Here is a 6,678-nt window from a genome sequence, read left to right as displayed (position 1 = left end):
GAGCTACTCATTACTGAGTCCTTTTTTTGACACTTCTATTTCTGTTTTGGGGGGTTTTCAGGGTTTTTTTTTTGAACTATGGTCTTAAACTTTTGATCAGCTGAAAAAAATCATGTTTGAGTGTAAATGCAGTTTTCAGAAAATTCCCTGCTCAAAAGTTCTTGTCTCTTGCACTGATTTCTTCTTTTAACATTGTGAAGCTCTACTTAGAACCTTCTTACGATCCAATAGTGGAAAAATGCAAATTCTTGCACTTTTTTGACTGGTCTTAAGATTTTGATCAGGAGTGTATATATATAATATAAAGTTCGGCAAATGGGATTATGAAAAATAAAACACCATTTTATGTATTTATTTCGTTCTGCTGCAGCACATCCACACGATCTTTTTGATGTGTCCCCCTCCAGTCCAGTTATCATTCAGTCAGCCTAACCATCCGGGCATTAAGTAGTGTTTGGCTCTGAATTCACGCTTCATGAGCTCTGAATGAGCGACCCTTTGTGTTTGTGCGCTGGATGTAATGCATGGGAAGTGGTGGATGGAGCCAGTGTGCTGGGTCGCACAGCACCAGAGGGAGAGGAGGGCACCCGACTGGAAAAGGCTGCTGTGAAGATGTGTCTGCTGTGCATTTGTTGCATTACACCCACTGATGGCCAAAAGGTTATTGATTTCTACATAAAATTGGATCCAGAAACCAATTATTGCATTGTGCTGCTGTGTGGGCTAAATCAAAGCCAGAGTATTGAGTGGTGGCCCTGGAAGAGCTTAGGACGAAGAAAGAACTGACAAGAATTAAACAAAAGTGTGGGATTTTCTGCTCTCATACTTTTTAGAAACCTTTCTGAAAATATGGGCCCCAGAGATGGATACTTATTAAAATGTTAACATCTGTCACTGCTTCAAAATCATTACCTTATAATCCTTGAGAAATACTATTCAGATCCCTTTATTCTGATAAAACAACTGGCTTTAAAGGACACCGAATTAAGAGCTCACCTGAGTGTAATTTACATATAATCCAGCTGTTCTGTGAAGATCTGAGGTTTGTTAGAGAAAATTAGTGATCAAATGGCATCATGAAGACCAAGGAACACACACAGGACAGGACACAGGACAGGGATAAAGTTATTTAAAGGTTAGGTTATAAAAAGATATCCCAAGCTTTGAACATCTTACTGTTCAATCCACCATATAAAATGTTGAGTATGTTTCAAATGCAAACCAACCAAGACATGCCCACCCACCTAAACTGACTGTCCAAAAGCACCATGGTTAATCCAGGGGAGTTTCAGAGATCCACAGCTCAGTTGTCCACCAGACAACTGTTGGTCCTGCTCCAGAATCCGGCCTTTTTATGGAAAAATATCAAGAAGAAAGTCATTGTTGATTGAAAGACATTGGGAGATTGCAAATGGACACAAACCAGGAACACAGCAAAAGTGGAAGAAAGTCCTCTGCTCAATTGATCATAACCGAACATTTTGCCCTAAATCTAAAACAAACACTGCAGATCTGAACATCCCACCCCAAACTGTGACACACGATGGTGGCAGCGTATAGCTGGATGGCGCTAAATGCAAAATGGAAACCTGGAGACTACATCAGCAGGACAAAGACCTGAGACATCCAGTCAACAGTGGTCCAGATCCAACTAAGAACAGGTAGCAAGACTTTAAAGTTCCACTTCAAACACTTTCCATCTAATCTGACTGACATGCCCTGACATTTCTCCTGTCCCATCTGTGAATACAGTTTTAGTATCTGGTATTTATGATGGTTAAAAACTTGTAATTCCCTTGCCTAAAAAGCTAATTAAAATTACTGTAAAGTTATTTAGTTCAGTGGATTCATTAAGTCAACCATTTCTGTAGAAGTGACAGTAAAATCCCTGTCAGGCTCGTTACACCCAGTGCAGTTCACCTGCTGACCGACAGAGGGAGCCACGCGGTGCGGTCTGGTCTGGACCCAGAGATGGTGAGTCATACAGTGGGAGCGTCACGGATGAGGTCTGTTCTGACTCGGCCTTGGCTTGAGTTCAGCTACAGGGAGAGGCGTACAAATGTTTAAACGCGGTGTTTTACGTGGCACAGATGGCATAAAGACAATTTGGACGCAAACGACTTGAGCTCAGGGTAAATTCAAGATAGCTTTTCTGACCTGGTAAAGTTACACAGAGCTCTGTGTCTGTCAGCATTTGGGCTCTATTTTTCTTTCCGCTGCGGTTTGACGAATGATGCAGAAACTACCGCAGCTTTGTCAGGTCGCTGTCCATGGTCCTGATTTGTCAACCTGCAGCTTTTTAACTCGAGCTTTGATTGTGCAGCTCCAGGACAAAGGAACAAAATAATAATAATAAAATTAAAGGCCTAGCCATTCTTAAATGACTGCACATCTCCCCCCCCCCACTTATAATGCCTGCAGATTTAGACTGAAATCATCTAATGCTGAGGAATGACAGATGCAGCTGTTTGAGTCAAGCCTTATAACTTTATGCCAAGCTGAGTGTGCTCAGTGTTGTAGATGACACTCAGCTACCACATCAAATTTTAGTTTTGTTTTTCAAATTTTACTAAAACTAAGTTATATCCATTTTTATATTTGCTCATTTTGAGGCAGCCATATCTTGAATCAGCTCCAAACGTTGATCAGTTTTAGATGTACACCCAGGGACTACTTTCTGAAAAAAATCATTAGGGTTTGTTTTGTGATTCGTGAGACAGTTTTCTAACAGACAGACAGAGTTGACTTGAAAGAGTTAATGGCAAAATTTGAAACGAAAATCTTGCGTGATCGCGTAGAGCTCTGATTGTGTCTTGTGGCTCAGCCTCAGCTACTACCACACCAGCTTTTATCTAAATATTTGTCAGATTAATTAAATTATAGCATTTTGTGTTTCTTGTCAATAGCTGTGGAGACAATCTTGTATTGACTCCTAAATCTAATTAGTTGTAGATGTATATATCCAATGATTATTTCCTGGAAGTTTCATTCGAACGAGTCCTTTGGTTTGTGAGATATTTTGCTAACAGACAGACACATGAACGAAAATATTATGATTAATGTTTCTGCGTTGGGTAATGTCAAATGATTCCGACCTTCTAAAAAATATTAAACAGGGTCCAAAGTTTGTCACTGATGAAACACATTAATAGAAACGCATCATATTTCCGCCCTAATGCGCATTTCTGGTTGGTTTATTTCCAACACCAGATGGTCAGTTTCCCATAATTCCATCCTTATTTGTTTCTCTTTGTGCGTCCTGGCAGCAGGAAGTGTTTCAAGTGGAAGAAAAGCCCGGTGTGGACAGACAGGGAGAGGGCAGAGCGCCTCCCACGTCTGCGAACAGGAGAGTGTGTGTTTGTGTGTGTGTATGTGTGTGTGTGAGCGCGCGCGTGTCTGGTGGTGGTGTTGGAGATCGGACGACATGAGCTGTACATGAAGCCGCGTAAAATGCTTTAAGACGCTTTGTGTTCCATCCCTCCAACCGAGGACGAGCCTGAAGCGGAGCTGCAACATCACGGTCAGGTATGGACGGATGGACATCTTGTTTTTGTTGTTGTAGTTGTTCTTTTTTTTAAAGATTTTAAAGATGTTCGGGTTTATAGAAGTCCTCGTGCCTAGCCTGCCTGCCTTAGCTGCTGCGCGCGCAGGATCCCTGCTGTTCTCCACCATCACCGCGCTGTGATTTGCGTTTTATTCCATTTTGGCTCAACGTTCATCCCCATCACGACTCCTGCTTCTGTTAGATAACCACAGATGCCTTTAAAGCTGTGCGGATAGATTGGGAGGAGAGCGCGCGTGAGAAAGATGAAGCTGTCATGATTATTATTTAAAATATATTATTATTATTATTATTATTATTAATACTGCTGTGAGAAGGGGGGTAGAATGACTTGAGAACGATGCGCCACTGTGAGATGGCGATCCTCTGGTATTTATGAATGAACCGAAGCGGAGTAGGGTGGTCTGTAATGGCGTTGCGCAGCCCCCTTCCTTGACGGGCGATGCGCGCGCGTCAAGCATCACACATGACGCCGACATGACGCAAAGCCCGATTTCTGAAGCAATCGTGTCGCAAATCCTCCCATCTGGACGCACGTGTGTCTTATATAGAGTGGCCTCCTCAATTTGGTGCCATGGATGTGTGTGTGTGTGGGTGGGGGGGGTGGTCTTCATGACGCGCAGATGTGTGAGCCATCAGGCCCCTTTTTATGCGCATGTGACTCAACTTCCTGTGTGTGTGTGTGTGTGTGTGTGTGTGTGTGTGTGTGTGTNTGTGTGTGTGTGTGTGTGTGTGTGTGTGTGTGTGTGTGTGTGTGTGTGTGTGTGTGTGTGTGTGTGTGTGTGTGAGCAGAGATGCAGGCTTGAATAAAACGTGTTGTTGGACGATAAGAGGATGGATGAGGGTCTGTCTGTCACGGTTAACTGTTGCATAACAACAGCTGAGGCCGGATGAAGACATGACTCAAGACTTGGTAACAGGCAGAGAGGCACGAGCCCAGCACTAATGAGGGTGAGGATTTCACTGATGGGTCTTTTTTTACAGCTTTGGGGACCAGCAAACCTTCGCGGAGACTAATCTGACCTATCAGTGGAAGCGGTACAAAGAAAAGGATGTGAGGGGATTCTCCAGACTTTCATCAAACAGAGAATATTTAACTTAAAGCGGCCGCCTTGGATCACACATTTAAAACGGTGTGAGGCAGGAAAACCCTAAGGTTTCTAACAGACAGAAACTTAAACAGGTTTATTCTGAAACTGGGAAGAATCTTTAGTGTTATAGAGCAAGTAAAACATGCAGATTTGTCTGTTAGCTAAATATCTAATGAGCCACTGGATACTTTCATGAACTTTTAGAAAGTTATCTTTGGCTTTTCATCTAACTTATCTTGTGGAGTCAAATCAAAACGGCCGCCACATTAAGTGACCAGCTCAGCTGCTACCACTCCAAGTGCTTTAAGTCCTAATTGATCACACAAAATCTATTTTCAAACTTTGCCAATTGTTGGCTGACTAAAAAAATAAATAAATGAAAATAAAAAAGACTMAATTTTACAGACATTAGACTACAGTTTGGATGGTGGCTCCTTGTTAGTTGAGGTAGAGGATCCAAAAGTGCAGACAGCAGGTGGTAGGTTTAAACCCAAAAGTGTTATTTAATGAAACTTAACAGAACCTTAAATGAGCAGACAGGAAAATCAAACAAACAGGACGGGATTTACATAAAATAATCCGACGGAGTGAAAGCAATGAGTGATTAGTGAAAGAACAGGAGTGCTGATTACAGATGTGCAGGTGTGCAGGCAAACATTGGCATCGAGGAGAGAGAAAAAAACAAAACAAAAAGTAGAAACACCAGACTGAGCARGTTTGAAACACTGGGCGCCAACAAAAACAAGATGATTGAGAACATTTTGAAACATAAAAACAGGGAATAACAGAAAATTCAGACTAGGAAAAGTAAATCAAACCACAACGTTCACAAGAACAGTAGGTGAGTCATCCACAACACTGTTCGAGTCCACACTGTGTGTCTGTTAGCGAAATATTTCATGAACTTTGATGATGAATGAAACTCTCCAAGTAATCACATTAAAGAGATGAACCCACAAACACTGAGTGGAATAACGTCATTTACAAGGTTTGACCAAAGAAAATAAAACTCTGATTTCTCTGTTTCAGATTATTCAAATCTAAAACTCTGGCAGGTGATGTTTATCTTTACAGCAGGGCTGTCAAACTCRTTGCATCATGGTGGCCCTCAAAGGGCCAGTTGTAATCAACTTCAACATTTTTAAACCCAAGATGTAATGTTCCTCATCTCACTGCTGAGCACAGCTAACAAACAATAACTGAGCTCTACATGGTATTTCCTGCATAGAAAGAATGTTTTTAGCATGTCCTTTTATAAACACTGAAAAGTACTCTGTGTACGACTGACTAAAAGTGAAGTAGTTGAAACAGAAATACTATTAAAAGTAACAGCAAGAACGTCTTACTAACTGCTGAGTTGTGGGGAGTAGCTGCTGTCTTGAATTCTGAACTGGGATAGCTGGAGTTGCTCCCACTTTCTGACAGGGAATTCCCACTGGAGGAGCGTTCTAGTTTGAATTAACAACTTGTAAGTGGAAATTTCCCACTTCCCAGTAAAAGTAGCCGGAGAAAAGGCAGCGAAATGAAGATTCTTCACTGATGGCTATACTGGTTACTTTTGAACCCTTTGCACCTCCACCTAGTGGTGGCATGACATCATTTTTTGGGTATAATAATCAGCATGCATTATGGGAGGTGTAGTTTATGGTCAACGCCCCTTTAAAGCAGCATACGCTCATTTTGAGACATTAACACAGCTCTGAAGCTCTCAAGGGCTACATCAAATGCAGTGGTGGGCCACATTTGGCCCGTGGGCCTTGTGTTTGACACGTGCTTTAAGGAATGCTAAGCCTTTGTATTATCAGCAGACTGTTTGTAAATGCAGTGTATTTATGTATTTATCAATCAGTTGTGTTAGAAAACTAAGAACATTTATTTAACCCACCAGAGGCCTTTGTTGTATTTTACTTGTCTGGACTCAGTTTAAAGGCTAAGTGGCAGCTGTTGGCTTGTTGGTTTGGCTTCTTTATAAACACACACACACACACACACACACACACACACACACACACACACACACACACA

Source organism: Austrofundulus limnaeus, unplaced genomic scaffold, assembly GCF_001266775.1.
Source record: "Austrofundulus limnaeus strain Quisiro unplaced genomic scaffold, Austrofundulus_limnaeus-1.0 Scaffold376, whole genome shotgun sequence".
NCBI lineage: Eukaryota > Metazoa > Chordata > Actinopteri > Cyprinodontiformes > Rivulidae > Austrofundulus > Austrofundulus limnaeus.
Note: the sequence above shows the minus strand (reverse complement) of the source record.